Source organism: Emydura macquarii, unplaced genomic scaffold, assembly GCF_026122565.2.
Source record: "Emydura macquarii macquarii isolate MOO-44397 ecotype Brisbane River unplaced genomic scaffold, CSIRO-AGI_Emac_v2 contig_480, whole genome shotgun sequence".
In the NCBI taxonomy this organism is placed as follows: Eukaryota; Metazoa; Chordata; order Testudines; family Chelidae; genus Emydura; species Emydura macquarii.
Genome location: NW_027130617.1, coordinates 10,405,355 through 10,425,467, shown reverse-complemented (window position 1 = coordinate 10,425,467; position 20,113 = coordinate 10,405,355). Strand labels below are relative to the sequence as shown.

The window sequence follows — 20,113 nt, the reverse complement described above, 5'->3', positions numbered from 1 at the left end:
GGAACTTGTGAAGTATGAGCAGGCACTAGCAGCCCACCAGAGTGGATAGCAATGCTCCCCCGGCCATCCCTAGAGGGGTGTGGGCCTAGGCAAATCACACTGTTGTGGGCCTCTCTGAACATTTTTATACTGGTAAAATCTGGGGCTCTCATAGTTGTCAATTTCACTGCTCAACTAGAGCAGTGAAATTGACAAGTAAGCCTGCCTGTATAGCCGGGTTCTAGGACAGGGAAAGTCGCTGGGCTCACCACCTGGATTTCTGGGCACTGGGCATTGAGCCAGGGAGGGGATCTGCCACCTGGGCAAGCTGCAGGCAGCTGCCACCTGGCTGCCAGCCCAGGAGGTGGGCAACTGCCACCTGCTCTGAGCTGGGGCGGAGGCAGCTTCCACGCAGGCTGGGATCCGGGGATGTGGGCAGGCGGCAGGCAGCTGCTGCCTGTCGTCAAGCCAGGGCGTGGGAGGCTGTCTCTCGGCTCAGAGCTGGGGTGCAGGTGGGCTGCCACCTAGCTGCGAACCCAGTTCCCAGGACTGGGGCGGCTGCCGCCCGGCTTCCCAGCTAGGAGGTGGGACTGGGTGGGAAGCCAGCGCCTGCCTCCCAGCTGGGAGCTGGGACCAGGCGGGAAGCGGGTGGCTGCCACCTGCCTTCCCCAGAAGTTGGCGGCTGCTGCCCACCTTCCTTCACTGGGTTTTTCCACTGTGTACCCCCTGACTGTATCTTGCGTACCCCCAGGGAACTATAAGGAACTATGAGTCTGCAGACCATAGCTAACATAATAGAGAAGAATAAAAGAGTTTGTGACTGCGGAGCACAAATGTTAAGCACTGCAAAAGTGTTTAAGAAAACCTTGGCAAATGCTGATGAAAAATACTGTATGCAAAAGGTCAAACCACTAAACTGAGGGTTAGAGATAAGCAGATAAACAAAAAACTGCATCCTGCAAGGGAAGGTCAGATTTCTGATCTCTAAATGAAAGGTTGCAAAGGTTGCCTAGCAAGAAGCTTGAACCTGCTGACACTGATGGGATTGAAATCACACTTGGAAAATACAAAAAACCCAAACAAAAAGAAAAGAAAACAAAATTTACAAGAACAAGTCTGCAGAAAAGGACCTGGGGGTTACAGAGGACAAGAAACCGGATATAAATCAACATGTGCTCTTGTTGCCTAGAAGGCTAACAGCATATTGGGCTGCATTAGTAGAAGTGTTGCCAACAGATTGAGGGAAGTGATTATTCCCCTCTATTCGGCATTGGTGAGGCCACATCTGGAGTACTGTGTCCAGTTTTGGGCCCCCATCACCACTATGAAGGAAGTGGACAAATTGGAAAGAGCCCAGCAGAGGGCAATGAAAATTATTAGGAGGCTGGGACACATGACTTATGAGGAGAGGCTGAGGGAACTGGGTTTATTTAGTCTGCAGAAGAGACGAGCGAAGGGGGATTTGACAGCAGCCTTCAACTACTTGAAGGTAGTTCCAAAGAGCATGGAGCTAGGTTGTTCTCAGTAGTGGTAGACAACAGGACAAGGAGCAACAGTCTCAAGTTGCAGTGGGGGAGGTCTAGGTTGGATATTAGGAAAAACTTTTTCACTAGGAGTGTGGTGAAGCACTGGAATGGGTTATCTAGAGAGATGGTGGAATCTCCATCCTTAGAGGTTTTTAAGGCCTGGCTTGACAAAGCCCTGGCTGGGATGATTTAGTTGGGGTAGGTCCTGCTTTGAGCAGGGGGCTAGAGTCGATAACCACCTGAGTTCCCTTCCAACCCTAATCTTCTATTATTCTAAGTCCATTAACACAAGACGATAGCATTACACAATGCTCGCCCTTCCTAGAGAAGGGATTCCAACAGAAGTCTAGGCCTACAAAGGAACACAAGAAAAAAATGAATAGAATTTCTGAAAGGACCATGTGGAAAAAAGGTAAACAAACTTTACATAACAAAATAGACTTCATAACCAAGCCTCTGTGTTTCCCTCCTAGACCTGCAGGGAACAAAGGAACAGAAAGAATTATCTATGGTTAACAGGCTAGGAACACAGCCAGTGCTCTATTCTTCCTAGGGAGAAAATCAAATCACAGTAATGGATTTCTCCCTCGACATACTACGTCTTCCTAAAGGTGGTCCCACAAGACAGTGAAAGGAAAGTTAGATGACCCACATGTTCATCCATGCATGGAAGGTACTCCATATAAAGATTAATGGGAGTGGGATGTCCAGGAGACTATCTATCTGTGTGATCCACACCATGAAGAAGTTTGAGACTACCTGGTATTGGGAATATCACAAAGAGCAGTCAAATCAGCTACACTGATGGTTCTTAGTTCAGTATATTTAACTAAAGTTCTACATAGATAGGGGTCTCCAGCCAATAGACCATGCTCTCTCTCTGTATCGCACAAGCCTTTGCCACACAGATCACTAGCTTCCCCCTCTTCTCCCCAAGCAATGCCCGCAGGTCACAGATCAATCTATATGCCTTCTGGTGTCTCTAGGGCAACGTGTGGTGCTGCAGAAACAGAGAAAGACCTGATCTGCCCGTAAGGTAATTGGCTGGGGGAGCACAATATATTCATCTTGCGTGAAGATCTCCAGCCAATGACTAAAAAGATGAAATTCTCCCCAGACTTTTGATCACACTCACATCAAAGGGCAAGGTCAGAGATGCAAGTGTGGCCAGCAACTCAGTCTCCAGGAGACAAAGAAAAGGATGAACCTCGATGCAGGCGCTGGAGAGGAAGAGAGCAGCCAGAAGGGAACATCCAGGATGAACTGGGGAAGAGGCCTGGGGAGAATTTGTTATTTAGGGTTAAACCAAACCCAACATAATCATTAGTGATTTATCTGGACCTTTTTTTTTTTTTGGAGGGGGGTGGGGAGGAAGGCGAGGGGTATAATTTACATGAAGAATGAGAGAAAGGGAGTTCTGTTTTCTACTGGCAAGCATATGCACCTGCCATCTCACACCAATGTCATCATTGTGAAGACTACGATGAAGAGGAAGAATCTAAAATTAACAATCTTCAAATAAAGAGTTTAACTGAGAGGCCATATCATTTGGGAACCATTCAAAGGGAAAGGCCACTACTGAAGGGTCCTTCACAGTTGCATGTGTATTTGCAAAACGTAAGAAGGCTTTCATTGATAACGTGGTGGTGAAAAAACAAAACAGAACAAGAGAGACTGAAGGCAGTTCACACAGTGATTAAAGACTTCAAAATGAAGCAAGAAACTATGCTTTTAATTAATTACATAAAACCAGATGCAAATATAGAGTTTAGACAAGTCAAATGATTTTCCTAAGATGTTTGTCAACAGATGGAAAGCAATTTTAAGTAGTGTGAATATTTCTTTCCCTAATTTCACTAAGCAATGATCTGGCTCAATTGGTGACTTTTGCATATGATATTTAGTGCATGACAGCAGGAAGGAAGATATTTTGAAGACACAACGACTGAAATAAAAAAGAACAGGGGGTAAAGCAGCATGTTAACAAGAAATAGTGGTGAAGAAATTTGTTACAGTGACAACAGCAAGAACATCTGCTACAATTAGATCCAAAGCTTCATTGCTCATCATCATCATGTGCTCTGTGGAGGAGTGATAAAGTTGACTCATTGGCAGAAGTGGTAAAAACATGCATCTTCAATCAAGCTCAAGGTCTTCTGTGTTAATTTGTTTCAAAGCCTATTTGATGGATCCTATGCATATCTGATTCTGCACACTAAAGGTGAATTGGATGAGGGGGATGTGGAATTAGAAAGAAGTGGATAGCAAAGGTTTTTTGTTCTTTTGCTTCAGACCAGAATATTCTTGCAATCAAGACACAGAGAGAGAGAGAAATAGGATGACTAATAAGCTTTCTGGGCAGCCATGGTTGCTTGATTTTTGAGTTCATTTAGCTTTGCAGAATGACCAGTCAGGAATGCAATCAAGAGATTCAGGAAGAAGGAAAAGTTATTACACAGATAAGTATGCAAGTTCATTCTAAGTCAAGATAGGTTTTATAGACAGCTCAAATGAAAGGAAAAACGTAACACTTTCCTACAAAATGTGTTGAGAGTAAAGATGAACATCAAAATGACTCAGAGGTGGTGTTCCACACAAAAAGGCGTGTTGGTAATTTAAAAACTGCAGGATGAATTTGGAAGAAAATCTGAAGTCTTGGAGAAACTGGAGCCCCTAGTGATATTTGTTCATTACTCTTCCATGGCAGTTAACATCAATTAGCTAGTTGCTACCAGTGAAGGAAATGCTATTATATACTGTGATAGAAACTGTCAGTGTGGTAACTGACCAGTTAAAAGCAGGATACCAGGATAGTAAATTTTGGACTTGTGGAGAAAAATAGTATCTAAATGCTGGTATTATTTCTCAGGAAAATTTTCTCCAGATTTCCATATTTGATCTAGCTTGCAGTCCCCAAAATGAAATTAATCAAATCTTGATCCCAGGCAAATCTGACTGACAAAAACCTAGAGGACATCATCATCATCACTCTAAAAAACTAACACAGCATGCAGTGTCAAATATCACACTACTACTTGGCAAAGAGCCAATTGCACACACAGTTAATTACACGAATAACTGCCCTAAAACTTAATGCACAGTATGGTATATTTAAATATTCTGATCCAAAATAGATGGCCACAGTAAGAAGGTTGGAGAATGCTATAAACACGCATGAAGAAGTGCTGCTAACATCAGTGACATTATCTCCATGTGTTTTATGCTTTACTAAGAATTGATTATTCATTAGAAATTTGATATGACAAGAACAACTTTACATTTGTAAAACAAATTTTAAAAAACAACAGAACTAACTTATAGCTCAATTCCCAGGTCAGTATCTCATTTTTATAGTCCTGGGAATCGGTTGATAACATCATAGCCATGACTTTTTCCACAACTAGTAATTGGCTTGTTGCTACATCCCAAATGTAATATAATTTCACAGGACACTGTTACATGCGGGCAATATTTTCCTGAAACACCCCCATTTTGTCAGCGGATGTTGATCCTGCTGGGAAAGGGTTACACGGGTTCTGCTGACTCACTGAGACAGGTGGCTTATTACCCCATCTGGAAATAAAGAAGATGGGACTGACTCACTCTAGAGGGTGTGCTGAGAAGCTGTGAGGAAGGAAGTTTAGGGGCAGCTATGCCTGGGGACAAGGCTTGAGCTGAATTTTCTTAATAAAAACAAACCCAGAAGGAGGCAAGTGGCTGCCTCTGTGCAGTGTGTGGGCTTTGTTTTAGGGCAGGTTTCAGAAAGCACCTGCTCACATATATCAGTCTTTTATTAACACAGATTCTGATTTTATTAAAAATTAGGGGGTTTAATTCCAGTTTGGTGAACTGAGCTCTGATTTTCCTTTTTTTCTATGAATAAACCCCAGCAGATACCAATGTTTGAGATCTCTCTTATGTGTCTTGGAAATTAATATTTCTGCCCCACATTAGTTTAAAAAAAAAAAAAAAAAAGCAATGGGTCTGTCAGGTGTTAAAAGCCTCATTAATAATCTAGACACAAGCACAATGGAATTTCTACAATATATTTAATTTAGATCCTGATCCACAGCCAGGTGTAATTTCCTCCTATTTTCTTTTTGGGGTACATTGAGCAAATAACACTGTTGACAACATCACCATCAGGCCTGCAGTGTGACAGCCTTTTTTGGTCATGTCACTCGCCTCTTCAAATCCCTCTACAGGCTCCCAAAGTGCTACTGCATCAAGTGTAAGCTAAGTCAGCACATTCAAATCTCTGCGTGAAACTCTACCCCGCTCTGCTTAACCAGTCTTGGCAAGACACCTTGCCATTTTGGTTCTGCTGACTGTTCCCAGCCTCTTCTTCTTGTCCCTTGGCTTCCTGCACAACTGCCTCCTTGACTACTCCCCCCTTCCCCATTCCATCATCCCCTTCTCTTCTCCCTGCCCTATTCCTTCCCCACCGCTTCTTCCCCCCCGCCTCACACGGGCACTCACCATTGTAGGGAAACAGGACCCAGTACACTGAGAAGAGGACGATGACAGGCAGTAAGACCCAGGAGGCAGCGTCCTGGAGTTGCCAGTGTGGGAAGAACAGACTAAACCTCCCTCCAACCCAGACAAGCTGTGCAGAGTAAGACCTGCTTGGAGCTCACAGAAATTGGGGTGGGGGACAATGCCCCCCCAAACCACGACCATGAATGGTGCAGGTTGATGACCCAGGGCCTTCCCCCCACCCATGGCAACCAGATTTTTAGTGTCTGGTCAGCAGTGCTAACTGGACACTGCCAGATTCCCTTTTCAACCAGACCTTCTGATAAAAAACCTGACACTTGGCAACCCTAACCTAGCAGACTTATATTAAAGAAGTCCCTATTTGTTGTTCCCCTGCCCCTAACCTCTATGTGCCTGTCTGTCAGTGCTTCAACCACGAGCTCCTCAAGGCAGGGACTGTCCTCTCTTCAATGTCTGGACAGTGTCTAGCATATGTAAGTACTACATAAACAAATTAATAAAAAGGTATTTGACCATTTCAAACCATTAAGCCAGAGTGTATTTAAGGAAAATGTTAGCAGAAAAGAGAAGTTAAATAGGAAGTTTTTCCTTCTTGCTCTCTTTTTGTATTTTCTCATAATGAATGCTTATTATTATTTAATATATATATTATGTAGTGCCAAGAGGCCCGAATAAGAATCTCATGTTCGGCTCTGTACAAACAGCTATGAAGAAGAGTGTCAAAACCTGGCTCCATTGAAGTTCATGATGAAATACACATGCAGCCAGAATTTAACCCATGATTTCCCTGAAAACATAAGGAAAGTTATTGTATTTTATATGATGCCTTAAAAAGCGATACTCCCCCCACCAATCCTTTTCATTCTAATTTAAACTATTTATATATTGTATGTGTTACATTTTTATTGGATTCAGCATCATAATATCTTAGCCAATGGCTATTAAACAGTGTCACCCTCCATTTCTGATGGCACTTGTATTTCTGCCTGAAAACACTTGAGTAAGAGAATACCAACATAAAATAAGAAGTGAATCATTAAATGTGGCAAAGAGCTATTAGGTCATCTAGTTCATCCAGCAGAGAGCTACAATATAGTTTCTATTGCTTTATACAGACTACTTTTTAAATGTCCTAAAAATGATGGAGCTTCCACCAATTCCCTTGGAATACTAATGAATAAAATGCTAATAGAAAATAAGCAAATATATCCCAATATCCTCCCTTAATAAAGGTTTCTCTTGATTACTGATGCATCACAGTCAACATTTTCGTAAACATTAATCTAACATTTCTGGGCATGCTTTTAAACAACAATCCTGTCAGTTAAGCTAAAGTCTCAGAACCTTTGTATGTCAAAATAGTACTGTTCTTCTAGAACATGTCTGCCTATCTCTTAGCCTCCTTTGGGTCACACTCACTCACTCCCCCAATAATAAATTTCTAGGCACTAAAATAATATTTTAGCCCATTCATGGACATAATTTAACTTTAGGGTTATGCCAAAATGCATACACTCAAAAATTATGGCAAATGCATTAAAAAAACAAAACATTCTCAGTTTGGCAACTGTTCCAAAACAAAATATATAGTTGCAGATGGGAAATGGTACATGTAAACATCTAATTGTCAGGTCAGTTAGAATAATCATTTAATGTAGGCTGTAAAAGGCTTTAAAACTATTAAACATGAGTTAAAAAAGATAATGTTTTATAGGTGATATCAATCAAACGAAAGCAGATACCTAGCAAACAATATTTGTGTGGGTGTTTATGCATGCACTGTCTATGCAGTTTGTAAAACGTTCGTTTAAAGCCTCTATCAAACATATACAATATCTACAAGGTTAAGGCAGCTGCAAAGGTTTCTGTTTCTCTGGAGATGATAGTTTCATGGAAGACTGAATATCACCACAGCAACAAATTACAAAAACAGTTCATAGGCTCTTGCCCCATTACTCTGGTAAAGCAATTTGTACTACGTGAAAGGCTAGGGCACAAATGTTGAAAAATGATCAAAGTAAACACTGCTGTTAAAGTACCATTTTGTTTTGCAGGCTTCAAGGCATCAAGTCACAGACTCAGTTTTGTTATGAAGGATGAAAGTCAAGTGCCAAGGTTTTATAAAGTTGAATAAACTACTCTAGTGTGAAGGTCTTGAGATAAATTCATAGCACATTTTCCAAAACAACCATTACAAATTTGTGCTAATAGACCAGAGCAAAAATATGCTATTATATCAAGTTACACTGCCCATGGTAAGACAGCTGTTCAGTCAAGCAAAAGAGAAAAAAGGAGATTTAACCCCCAGAGTACACACTGTACCACTTCAAGTCACAAAAACTGAACATGATGCACTCAAGGAGGACTTATGTAAACATAATTACTCAACTGTGAGTATGAAATTAATCCTTTTCCCTCTGATTGAATACAAATTGGATCTAAACTGCATTAGAAGGGATATATGAAAACATCCCGTTTTGCTTCAGTTGTGTCTATAAACACTTTGAATCCTGTTTAGTCAATATTAATAATGAATCGTTATCCATAAGATACAAATTATTTTGATAATACATACTAGAGAACAGAATTAGTGTGATGAGAAGACTAGTCCATTTTAACATTCCATTAAGTCCTACTATCCACTATAAGAGGTTCAGAAATTCTACAGAAATTCATTTGATGAAACACAATGCCAGTGCACTGGCTACAATAGAGTTCCACCAAGGATGAATTTCACCTATTGAGTAAATCATGATTTTAAAAACCAGGGAAGTAGCATTATGTCATTTCTAGGGAAGGGGTTTTTTTTTTTTTTTTTAAAACACAGTTGTTTGGATTTTTTTTTTTGTCCCCAGGAGACAAGTTATCTTAAATTTCCTCCAAAAATAAAGAGAAAACATTCTTCAGGCAGGGACTGTAAATCCAAAATGGAAGCCACAAAGTTTATCCAGATTTTCATCTTATTTTAAGGTTTTGAAGACACTTTACTCTTAAAATATTTTTGATGTTACAGTCATGAAATTAATAGTTTACAAATCATTAATAGTTGCAAATTACAGTTTTAGGGGACCAATTGCTTCTGAGAAACAGTGTGTATGCATTCAAAGAGAGGGAAATATCTGCACATGGTATAAGAGCCTGCAGGTAATTATACTGCAGCATATCTATTTGCACACATAAAAACAAGCAATTGTATGTGCAAGTATCTATTTGCACATGAAATCCCATTCCACAGTTTCTGGTTTTAAAGTGCACTTACTTCATCTTGCAAATGCAACTTAAGCACTTAAATTTGGCCCAGAAAGTGAGACAGGAGAGTGTCTGTGTATGTATAAGTCTGCAACAGAGATGTCTCAGTAAGACATACATACCCTAAAAGAAATTCTGCCCAAAAACTTCACAAATTTTGAAGAGTTCTGTGATCAACTTTTTGAGAAAGAAAATACTGATTAACAAAAGCTTTTGTTAAAACTGCCACAGTGAAGCAAAAGGGATATCTGAGAAGAGCGTCTGGCTTTCTCACTTGAAAAAACCTAAAATACATTCTTCAGCTAGTGTGGAGAAGGATCCAGTGGTTTTTATTTTCATGTTACCACTGATTTCTGATAGTTAAAAATTGTAAGTAGGAAATAAATATACATATATTGTTATACTCATTCTTCTGAAACTCAGCTGTGCCCTTTAGTTCTGAATACACCCAAAGCTGCCAGCCATGCTGTTACAGTCAAATATTTAGTTAACAAAACTATCAGCAGGTACTTGAATACAGTAAATGTCATTAGCAAAGCACTGATGTTCTCTTCCAGACACTACTGAAAGAGGCTCAGACTGACCAAACAGCAGCTTTTAGCTCGTTTCACCCCTAGCATAACCCAACTGAAGCCACAGAAGTTAAGCCAGGGATTAATTTTGTCCCATATGTTTTACCTAAGAAAAACGAACACTACTGCACAACTCGCTGACCCTTACACCCTACCACCCAGACTGGAGAACCAGGCTTCTTCAAAAAGGAGGAGAGAGAACAGCAGCTTCAGAGTCGGCAAGGGCTACATGGCTATGATTCAGGTCCCAATGTATTTTGTTCCTTTTGCCCTTGCACATTTCCCAATAGAAGACAACAGCCAGGAACCAGCAGCCTATAAAAGTCTGCAGCCTTCCATTTTATCATCATCATCAATTTTATTTATTTATCCTGAAATAGTGCCTAGAGGCCAAGACCCCACTGTATTAGACACTGTACAAACTTAAAGAGATAGCACCTTCTTCAAAAAGCTTGGAAATCAAGGAGTCCAAATCCTACACCTCCCATTGACTTCAACGATTTCACCCCTGGTTTCAGTGCTATAGTTCTGTGAAGCAAAGCAATGTACTGAAATACAAATACAATCTTTAAAGGGGATCTGAGGTCCATTCTGAAAACCAGACATAAAAGCTGACCTGATCCAACCCCCGTTAGAACAGTTCCAGAGGGGGAGCGGTGTTAGTGTGTATACAGCAAAAACAACGAGAGTCTTGTAGCACTTTAAAGACTAACAAATGTAATTTCTGCAGGAATAAGCTTATGCCTGCAGAAATTAAATTTGTTAGTCTTTAAAGTGCTACAAGACTCTCGTTGTTTCTGTTAGAACAGCAGCTTTACTTGTGAATCTCAAGGCCTGCTAAAGTATTGTGCATAAAATGAAAGCTCTAGCGTTTACAGAATATCAAAATATTACTGCAGCCTCTCTCTCTTCAATCCATCTTTAGGGTCTGTTATGTCTCTAGAACTAAAACACTAAAGGTCAAATTCAGATCTGGTATAAAAGGATGCAATTCCAATAAATTTGTATCCCCTTATACTGGGTCTCAATTCAGATACACCAGCCAGCGGAGCAAAAAAAGTCAGTACTGAAGATCTCATGGAAAAAAGGGTTTGGATATAGTAAGAAACATATGCTATTATAGATGTACTAACAGCATGTACCATATTAAAAGTATTCCTCAGTACCTGGCAAGAGTACTACGTACAACTAATTTTTAACAGATGTTTTAGTGTAGCTGAAAGACTTTCTCCTAAAAAGTTTTAAAGTTATCCAACAATGTTGATAAACTCGTATTGGAGGTAATGTACTTCAAATGCAACTTCAAAGAGCACGAATGTTAGCAGAAGTGTGTCAGAAAGTTCCCCACACAAACTGAAATTACGAATTGTTCTCCATTTTACTTTATTACAAGTATGATCATTTCTGGACAGGACTTATTCATATACATTTACTTTAGACAAAGATTGCTAAATCATTTCTCCTACCCCCAAAGAATTTTTTAAATACAGCTGCCAACTTGTTCAGAGTACATTACAGGTAAATTATTTATACAAATATAGAATATGAATGAATATATATATTATATATATATGAATATAAACATTAAAAGAAAGACATTTCACAGTGCTTCTCGTACTCCTGACATACGTTATCTGTTGTCCCACTGGTGGGACAATTACTAAGGGCTTGTCCACACAGAAAGTTGTACCACTTTAAACTGATCCAGTACAGAAAGCGATACCTCCCTTCCCACCTCCATCCCAGTGTAGACACACAGTTATAACAGTATTAAGGTGCTTTATACCAGTATAGGTAGCCATCTTTTCATGCATCTGACGAAGTGGGTTTCTGTCCATGAAAGCTTATGCCCAAATAAATTGGTTAGTCTTTAAGGTGACACAGAACTCTTGTTGTTATATCAGTATAGCTATTCCTTTACAGGAAGGGGAATAACTATAGTGATATAAAGGCTTGTCTACACTTGAAACGCTACAGTGGCACAACTGTACGAGGGGCTCTCCCCTCAGTGTAGGTAATCTACCTCCCTGAGAGGTGGTGCTAGATCGGAAAAATTGCATTTTTCACATCCCTGAGCGATGTAGTGGAGTTGACTTAACGTTTTAGTGTAGACCAGGCCTAACTCACCTTTATACCAGTGTAATTGTATCTGCACTAGGACTTTCACCATTATAATTATTTTGGTTTAAAAAAAAAATCAACCCCCTAATCAAAACAGATATACTGGTAAAACCTTTAAGTATAGACCAGGCCTCAGTGTCTGTGCTGATCAGCTGCCCACATTAACTTTCCCTCCCTATTAGCCCAACTTATCCTGGACATATGGAATTGTAGTTTCAATTTGTTTTAAAAAAAAAACAAAAACAAACTTCAGTAAGATTCAAGGTATCTCAGGGGAGCACAGGCAACTAGGATTATTGAAGCTCAATTATGAGCAAGTGCAATGGGCAGATATTGAACCTGTAAGAAGACCGCAGAGATGCAGTGATGAAAAAGCTCCCCAGGAGACTACCATCTAAGGGCAGTGACTTTCCTTTAAGTTTCTGTGGATTTGGGTTTTTTAATTTAAAAAGAGTAATTTTCACAAAAATCGAGAAAAAGCTGACAAAAGTTATGTAAAATTCAACATTCTTTTTGCCCAACTCTAGCAAATCTAAACTTTAACCAAATTTCTCTCCTCCTTTTATTTATCCCTTATGTCTAGAGCAGGTCACATATTTTAACAAAATATACAGCCTATCACAACTCATCTGTGCTCCAAACAGCTATACTCTTCTTGGCCTCCAAGTAAACAGTGAGCAAAATACAGCAGCGCTTTTCCCTCTTTGCTCTATTTTATTTAATTTAAATACTTCACTAAAAAGTAAGAGTTTCAAAGAACTGGCTACAGCACATGGTGTAGGCAGACTAAGTGCAAGTTTCCACCAGGCCAAGACAGTTTAATTCTCATTTGCTATCCTAGTTCTGGGCACTAGATATAAATGTAGGCTTCCGAAGACGAAATGAAATCACCTGTGCCATCTGCCCTTTCACAAAAGTTAGGCTTCTAATCAAATAGAATCTAGAACATGGTATTTGTCTTAACCCTACATAGTGGGTGGAGGCCAATACAGTTCACACACTGTACAAAGCATCCTAAGGAGCAAGTTCTTCTTTACACCTTTCATGGGGAAGTTTCTTATTTTAAATCTATTTAAGGGCAAAGGCCCCAATCCTACAGCTCTTACTCATGGCAGTAGTCATAGTGATGTCAATGGGACTACTCACAGAAGAAGTGGAGTGTTGGGCTCATATGTTTTACTTTCCGTAGCAATTTACTGCAAAATGACAGTCTAATGAAAAAGTGTAATGTTTTTTCTGGATTGTATTCTACTCTGTACCTAATTGAACATGTACTGTATGTTTAAGTTTTTCATTAATGAGCTACATTGGTGTCTGAACGGTTATTCTGAAATTCCCTCTGCCCCCCAGTTACAAGTAATTATTTAGTGTTATTATTGTAGCACCTAAAGACCTCAAATGAGTTGGGTCCCCATTATGCTAGGTGCCATAAAAACGTTAGTAAAGAGACAGCCCTGGCCCCAAAGACCTCAGACCTCCCAGACAAAAACAGAAGAAATGTAACAAAATAAGACAAAGGTGGTAAACACAAAATACACGATGGGAGGTTGTGGTATAAAGATTTTATTGCCACGTTTGAGTACTCCTGCCTATAATGTACTCAGAACTCTGCCCCTCACAATTTAGCAGGCATCCCACACCACTGGTAGTAGGAACATTATTATATAACTGCATCATATATTTATGTTACACACAAAAAACAATGTTAAAAGCACATTTTTAAGGTTGCAAAGTCAAGCACTCAAAAGTTAGGAAATGCCAGAATCTAGGTTATAATGCAACCTTAATTTGTCCCCCCTTGTGTACACTTTGATACAGCCTTTAAACAGGATAATCACATACTATTTTTCCACGACCCCTACTTCAGATCCTTCTGCCCCTGTCCTGCCACTTCCCCACCACTTCTCAGCTCCTCGTGCCAGTCTCCACCACCAAGCTTCTTGTTCCAGTTTCTGCCCATCTGTCTCCTCGTCACAGTCTCCCTCTCCAGGTTCCCTATTTGAGTCCCAGTCTTCTCCCACCTTGGCTTCCAATCTCAGTCCCCTTGCCAATTTCCCCCCAAGTCCCATTCCCAGTCTCCTTGGCCCAGTCAGCACAAGCCCTCCCCAACCACTGTCTCCCAATTCCCACCTCCCTTCCGCCCACCAGTTCCCAGATCAGTCCCAGTCTTACCCCTTGCTCCCAGATTCCTTATCCCAATCTAGTCTCAACTTGCAAAATAAAATCAGTGCATGCCATGGGTTGTGAAATAAAAGTTGTGCGTCAGTTATTAGAGCTCTTGGAATTTCTGTATTAGCAGACATCGGAGTATTCTTTATTTGACACCTATGTTTTTGACAAAGCATTTTGACACCGATAGGGTTTCCCGCATATGAGTGGATTCCTAATTCTTCAGACGGGAAATAAGGAAAGCATCTATGTCTATCAGAAAAACACAAGTATTTTTCAGAAAACTTCAGAGAAAACAGCTGCACACAGTTGTGCCTATTTAGTAGTGAATGAGACAGCATAAGCATTAGAATGACAATCGTGATCTCACAGAGGAAACATTTTCATTAATAGGATTCCATGTAATCCTTATTCAACATAATTCTACAACTGTCACCGGGAATATCCTCTGCTATCCACATTATTTTTGTTTAAAATATTTAGCGTTTTCGTGTTTTCATGATTGACGTTTTCTTCCATGTACAAATAAAAAATGGAATTGTTTAAAATTAAAAGAAAAAATTAATATGGGAATTATTTTACTACTATTAGGACATGAATTACATCTGAATAAAATCAAGGAACCAGAGTTACTCAGTTCAATGGCCCTTCTCTTGTGGGTAAAGCTACTCACAAGCATAAATGCTTGCAGGATCAGGATCTGGAAAACGGACACAAAATATTTCCAGTGCTCCAAGAACTATGAGAGCCCCATAAGCGTCTTAAGTATTTTAACATATAGTGATGCCATACTCTTTTCACCTCGCTCCTGTCTTGCTTCTACTTGTTTACAAACTGATTTATTGCACCAAACACTGGCTGGCTTAATTTTGAACTACTGTTTAATATCCCGGTGTTACTTCCTGTTTACATTATGTGTGTGTATAACCTCAGATATATTCTGGGTGGCCAGTTGTTCCTCAATTTCCTTCCTGTAACTATCACTGTGAAACACAAATAAATCATTGTAGGGAAGGGAAAGTTATAGATGTCTATTCAGAGAAGAGTACTTTCCAAAAAAGCAAGTCCTCTGTTCCCCTGAGTTTCTCCATATGATAATGGGTAACAAGGGACTGCTACATATATACAAGGAAAAATAAATGCCAAGGCACCCAGAAAAAGTTGTTCTAACAAAAAGCAGTACAAATATAGGCCTCATTTGCTAATGTACCTCTTTTCAAGCCAGCAAAGTCCCACGGAAATCAAAAGGATTAAGCACATACCTAAATGCTTTCCTGAATCAGGGTCATCGGCTCTGATCCTGCAATCCAATATGGCCACAGTGGGTCAGATTTTCAAGTGGGCCTCTAAATTGCATTTACATACTTTGCATGTACACAACATACATATGTGCTTGTAAAATAGATAGTGTGCAATTTCTTGACTTGAACATTCCTATTTGAGTTTTGCATATGTAAACAGGTTCTTACATGAAACGTCAATGGAATTGTGGAGGCCCCCTTGATCATTTGACACAATGTTTGTCACTATTAAAAAAAGCAAAATTTTCACAAGCATAACAAAGGCCACTTGTTAAAGATCTCCCATGATTATGTGCTCCAGCCCCGAGTTGGAACATAATTATAAAGACCATTGAAAGAAAAGTATGTGAAGGGCACATCAGCAATGAAAGAGAAGTTAGGCAGAACAGAAGTCCAATCTAAGGCTACAGGATCAAGGTTATTTCCAGCAAAATAAGTGGTTTGATTATTAGAGTCACTATTTTTTCCATCACTAGGGTTCTGAATCATCACCAAATTCAGCTCTCATTCTAACAACGTTAACAACTGACACTATCATGCTTTTCACATATATAATATATGGACCATGACCGTCAGAACATTTCTATATTTTAAAGTATATTGGCATGTAAACCAGAAACATGATTACTGTATTCTGGCAGTCTTCTGGGCAGCTGTTAAAGGGACAATGCCAATTTAAAATCTAGGCAGCTTCCAAAAACAAGTTAAATGTAGTCTCAGGTACTACATACACCTGACCTTGAGTCCCAGTGCCTTTTCTTATGGTAGTACAACTACATTTTTTAAAAAGAATATTTTCCTCTCTCCTATTACTGCATTGAAGACCCACACAACCAAGGGAAACTAATGAATTGACTATCCAGGAGAAATAAAGACACTGAATATACACTAAATATTGTCAAATGCACAAAGTGTACACACTGTAAAATATAGGAACATTTTTATTCCTCTTTTCTCTTTCTGCTGTAGTAGTCTTAGATGTAACAAAAGGGTGATATTCAAACTGACAGGGCCCCTTTAAAACATCTTCAAATATAAATTCCCACATGCAACCAGGAGGGTGCTGGAGTTGAGAGACTTTTTTACTTGGGGGAAAATGACTTGATTAATACCAATTTTGCTGGCTCAAAGAGCCTCTATAGGCAGTAACTTTAAACAGATGATCACTCATGAGCCTAACAAATGTTTCCCTAATCACAAAAACCCAAAGAAAGAATGGAACCTACCCAACTTGTCTATGGTATCAAGATGCTCCTAGAGCTGCCACCATTTTCTTAATTCCTTTTCCAAAGACAAGGGAATAGAAGACACAGTGGTAGTCGACATACTCCAGAGTATGGTATGTAGAGACCTTGTGGGGAGGGGTTGGGGTGGACAATAACTGGAACCACAGTTGACAATTTTCAGAGAACCCAGACCAAATATATCTGTCCGAAATTGTGCGCGCGTGCGCATGCATGAGTGGGAAAGAAGGGGGAGGGGGGGACTATATCTTTCTACCATACATGCCTTTTAAATAAATTAATTAATTAAAAATTCTAAAAAGAAATACTTTTGAGGGTTTGTGCCTCAGTGCCAGCAGCACAGTTCTCCTAAGAATCCTACAACAATAAATCAGTATCCGTGTGCACACAATGCAAAAGAATGTCAATAAAACAGGTTCCTGTTTCAAGCTCCCAAAAGGTTATATTAAACAACAGAAAAACAGAAAACATTTAAACAAACAATTATGAAAGTCATTCTGACATTTTCCTTTTAGCCCTTTTTCTTGTGTGCTTTGCCATTATTTCACTACCAATTCCAGGCATCTTTGTGAAACTGTTTTCATTGTCACTTTCAACTCGTGCACAGCAAACCATCTCATTTCTAAGAATAGAAAATACTTGGTGTTTTGCATGGAACTTTCCACCTCATGAAAATTCATTCCTTTTTCTCTAAGCATATATAGTCAACTGATGCTTCTGATGGATATCATGCTCTAAATAAACAGACACTTCTGGCCGTCACACAGCTTCCTCTTGAAGATCTGCTGGGTAAAAGTTGAAAAGATCACCAAATTCAGTGACCAGCAACTTTTGAGCTAACTTAGATAACAACCTACAGAGACTTCAATTCAGAGCAAACAAGATAAAAAGCCATATTAAACACGGCCGGATTTCTGTATTGACAAGAATACCTAAAAGTGCTCACAGGTGGGAAGAAGAAAGGGGGCTATCCAAGTTTTTTTGGATATGGGAAGACACTACACATCAACCAAAGCAATTAAACTAATTGCTCCTGTCACATTATTAGTTGTGTAGGAGTCCCTGCTGTCAGAATGAGAACATTTAATTCTAACATGTACAGCACCATGTTTGAAAGTGATATTGAGTGAATTACCACAAGACTTAGTAATGGTCCCAGAACTGTGAAAGTGCCATATTCTGCAGCTCTGACTCAGAGAAGTCTCATATAACTCAAATAAACCAGTGGTTCTCAACCAGGGGTACACAGAGGTCTTCCAGGGGGTACATCAACTCATCTAGATATTTGCATAGTTTTACAACAGGCTACATAAAAAGCACTAGCGAAGACAGTACAAACTAAAATGTCATACAGATAATGAAAAGTTCCAGAGGGGTCGCCGTGTTTGTCTGTATACAGCAAAAACGAGAGTCCTGTAGCACTTGAAAGACTAACGAAGTCTGACGAAGTGGGTCGCAGCCCACAAAAGCTTATGCCTGCAGAAATTAAATTTGTTAGTCTTTCAAGTGCTACAGGACTCTCGTTGTTTATACAGACAATGACTTGTTTATACTGCTCTATATACTATACATTGAAATGTAAGTACAATATTTATATTCCAACTGATTTATTTTATAATTACATGGTAAAAATGAGAAAGTAAGCAATGTTTTGTATTTTTAAGTCTGATTTTGTAGGCCAGTAGTTTATAAGTGAGGTGAAACTTGAGGGTACGCAAGACAAATCAGACTCCTGAAAGGTGTACAGTAGTCTGGAAAGATTGAGAGCCACTGAAATAAACCACCCTAGTGAATACGAACTACAGAACCAGACCATTAAAACAGGACAATTTGAGTATTTTGAAGATTGCTGGTGGGACTCCTAAAATATTCAGGATAGTCAGGGGAGCCATCCAGCAGGCTCGAAGTTCTCTGCTCTGGGTTCTTTCAAAACTTCTAAAACTACTAGTGCAACTATCCCCTATTTCAGAGGAAGCCAGTCAGTTTGACAAAGGTTCATCAGATCTAGGGAGGCTGCAGTAATGGCTGGCCTTATCTTCTCTGAGTCTGGGCTTCAGAAGTCCAAGAGCAGAGTGAGAAGTTTAGAACAACCCAAGGAAACATTACTGAGCATTTTATTAAAAGGGGTTTGGTAAATCTGGGCTGTGGTGTATTTTAACAAAGGTTTAGAGGACAAAGTAAACAATGTATAAATAAATCAATTCTAGATAGAATACCAGATTAGGAGGGATCATGAACAGAGAGAAGGACAGTGATAAATTGTAAAAGGATCTTGACAGCATGGAGAAATGGATAATTATTACCAGGATGAGATTTAATTCTGATAAATGCAAAGCAATATGCTTAGGGGAAAAATAATACTGAAGTACCAGAGAACAATGTTTAGAATGTAGTAATGCAGAGAAGAATATAAGGGGTGAACTGTAATACTGGATACTGAACTGGACAAAGTGTGATAATGTTACCAAAAACATAAAAGCTTATGTAATACCCAGATAACGCAACCCCTGCTAACTAAATCTCTTGATTAAGCAATCATTGAATTCTTTATCCACCTTCCAACACCTCACCAAGGGCTGTACAGACACAGTAGCACTAGATGAGAGCATTCTCACCCCCTAAATCATAGCTCCTATAGTAACTCTTTTCAATGCACTGTATGTGTGAAGTCTTCATCCAAATATCCATATATCTGAAGGTTGTGGTTGGTCCCAAAGACCTTTGGATAATCAGGGTCAATTGGGTGCCTGAACAGGGAAGGAATTATTCTTTTGAACAGAACATTAGTAAGGCCACTCTAGTGTACTCTGTACAGTACATCATGTTTTTAAAACAAATTATACATAAAAACAAAAACACTGATAAATTGGAGGAGAAACCCAAAGGGGAACAGGAATCATAAGAAAATTACAAAATATGATTTATGCAGAGAGATTAAAGAAATTTAACATGTACAGCCTAGAGGAATGATGAAAAGCGGGTATGATAACTAGCCAATTACTTGCAAGCGCTGAGATTTAGAGGGAGAACAGTTGGAAAGCTAAAATAAATGGCATGAAAATAAAACCAGAACATTTAAAATAGAAAGCATTTCTAAATAAAGTATAAGTCCTTGATTCTGCAGAGACGTACACACTCTGAGTAGCAGTAATGGAACTACATGCAGTGTATAACCTTATGCACATGTGTGCATTTTTGCAAGAACAGGACCTAAGAGAGAAAGAGATTAGACTACAGAATAATTTAATCACTAACACCAAGGGGAACATTTTCAAAAGGACCTTTACCAGGCCTCCACATAAAACAACATGCAAGCATAAACATGCCCACCTTTAGCCCATCTGTAGGCACTGAAATATTCTAAAACTTGGGTGCATACAGATGTTAGACTATTTCTAAGTGTACACACTGGTATTTGCACCTCTTAAGTGTGTGAAAACTTTGCACAATAAATA

General features: G+C 39.4%; 1 protein-coding gene across 5 annotated transcripts in view; it reads right to left on the bottom strand.

Annotated features, from left to right (window-relative positions):
• TGFBR3 (transforming growth factor beta receptor 3) overlaps nucleotides 1-20,113 on the bottom strand; it is a 164,018-nt gene that overhangs the window by 60,005 nt on the left and 83,900 nt on the right. The gene's annotated exons all lie outside the window — the stretch shown is intronic.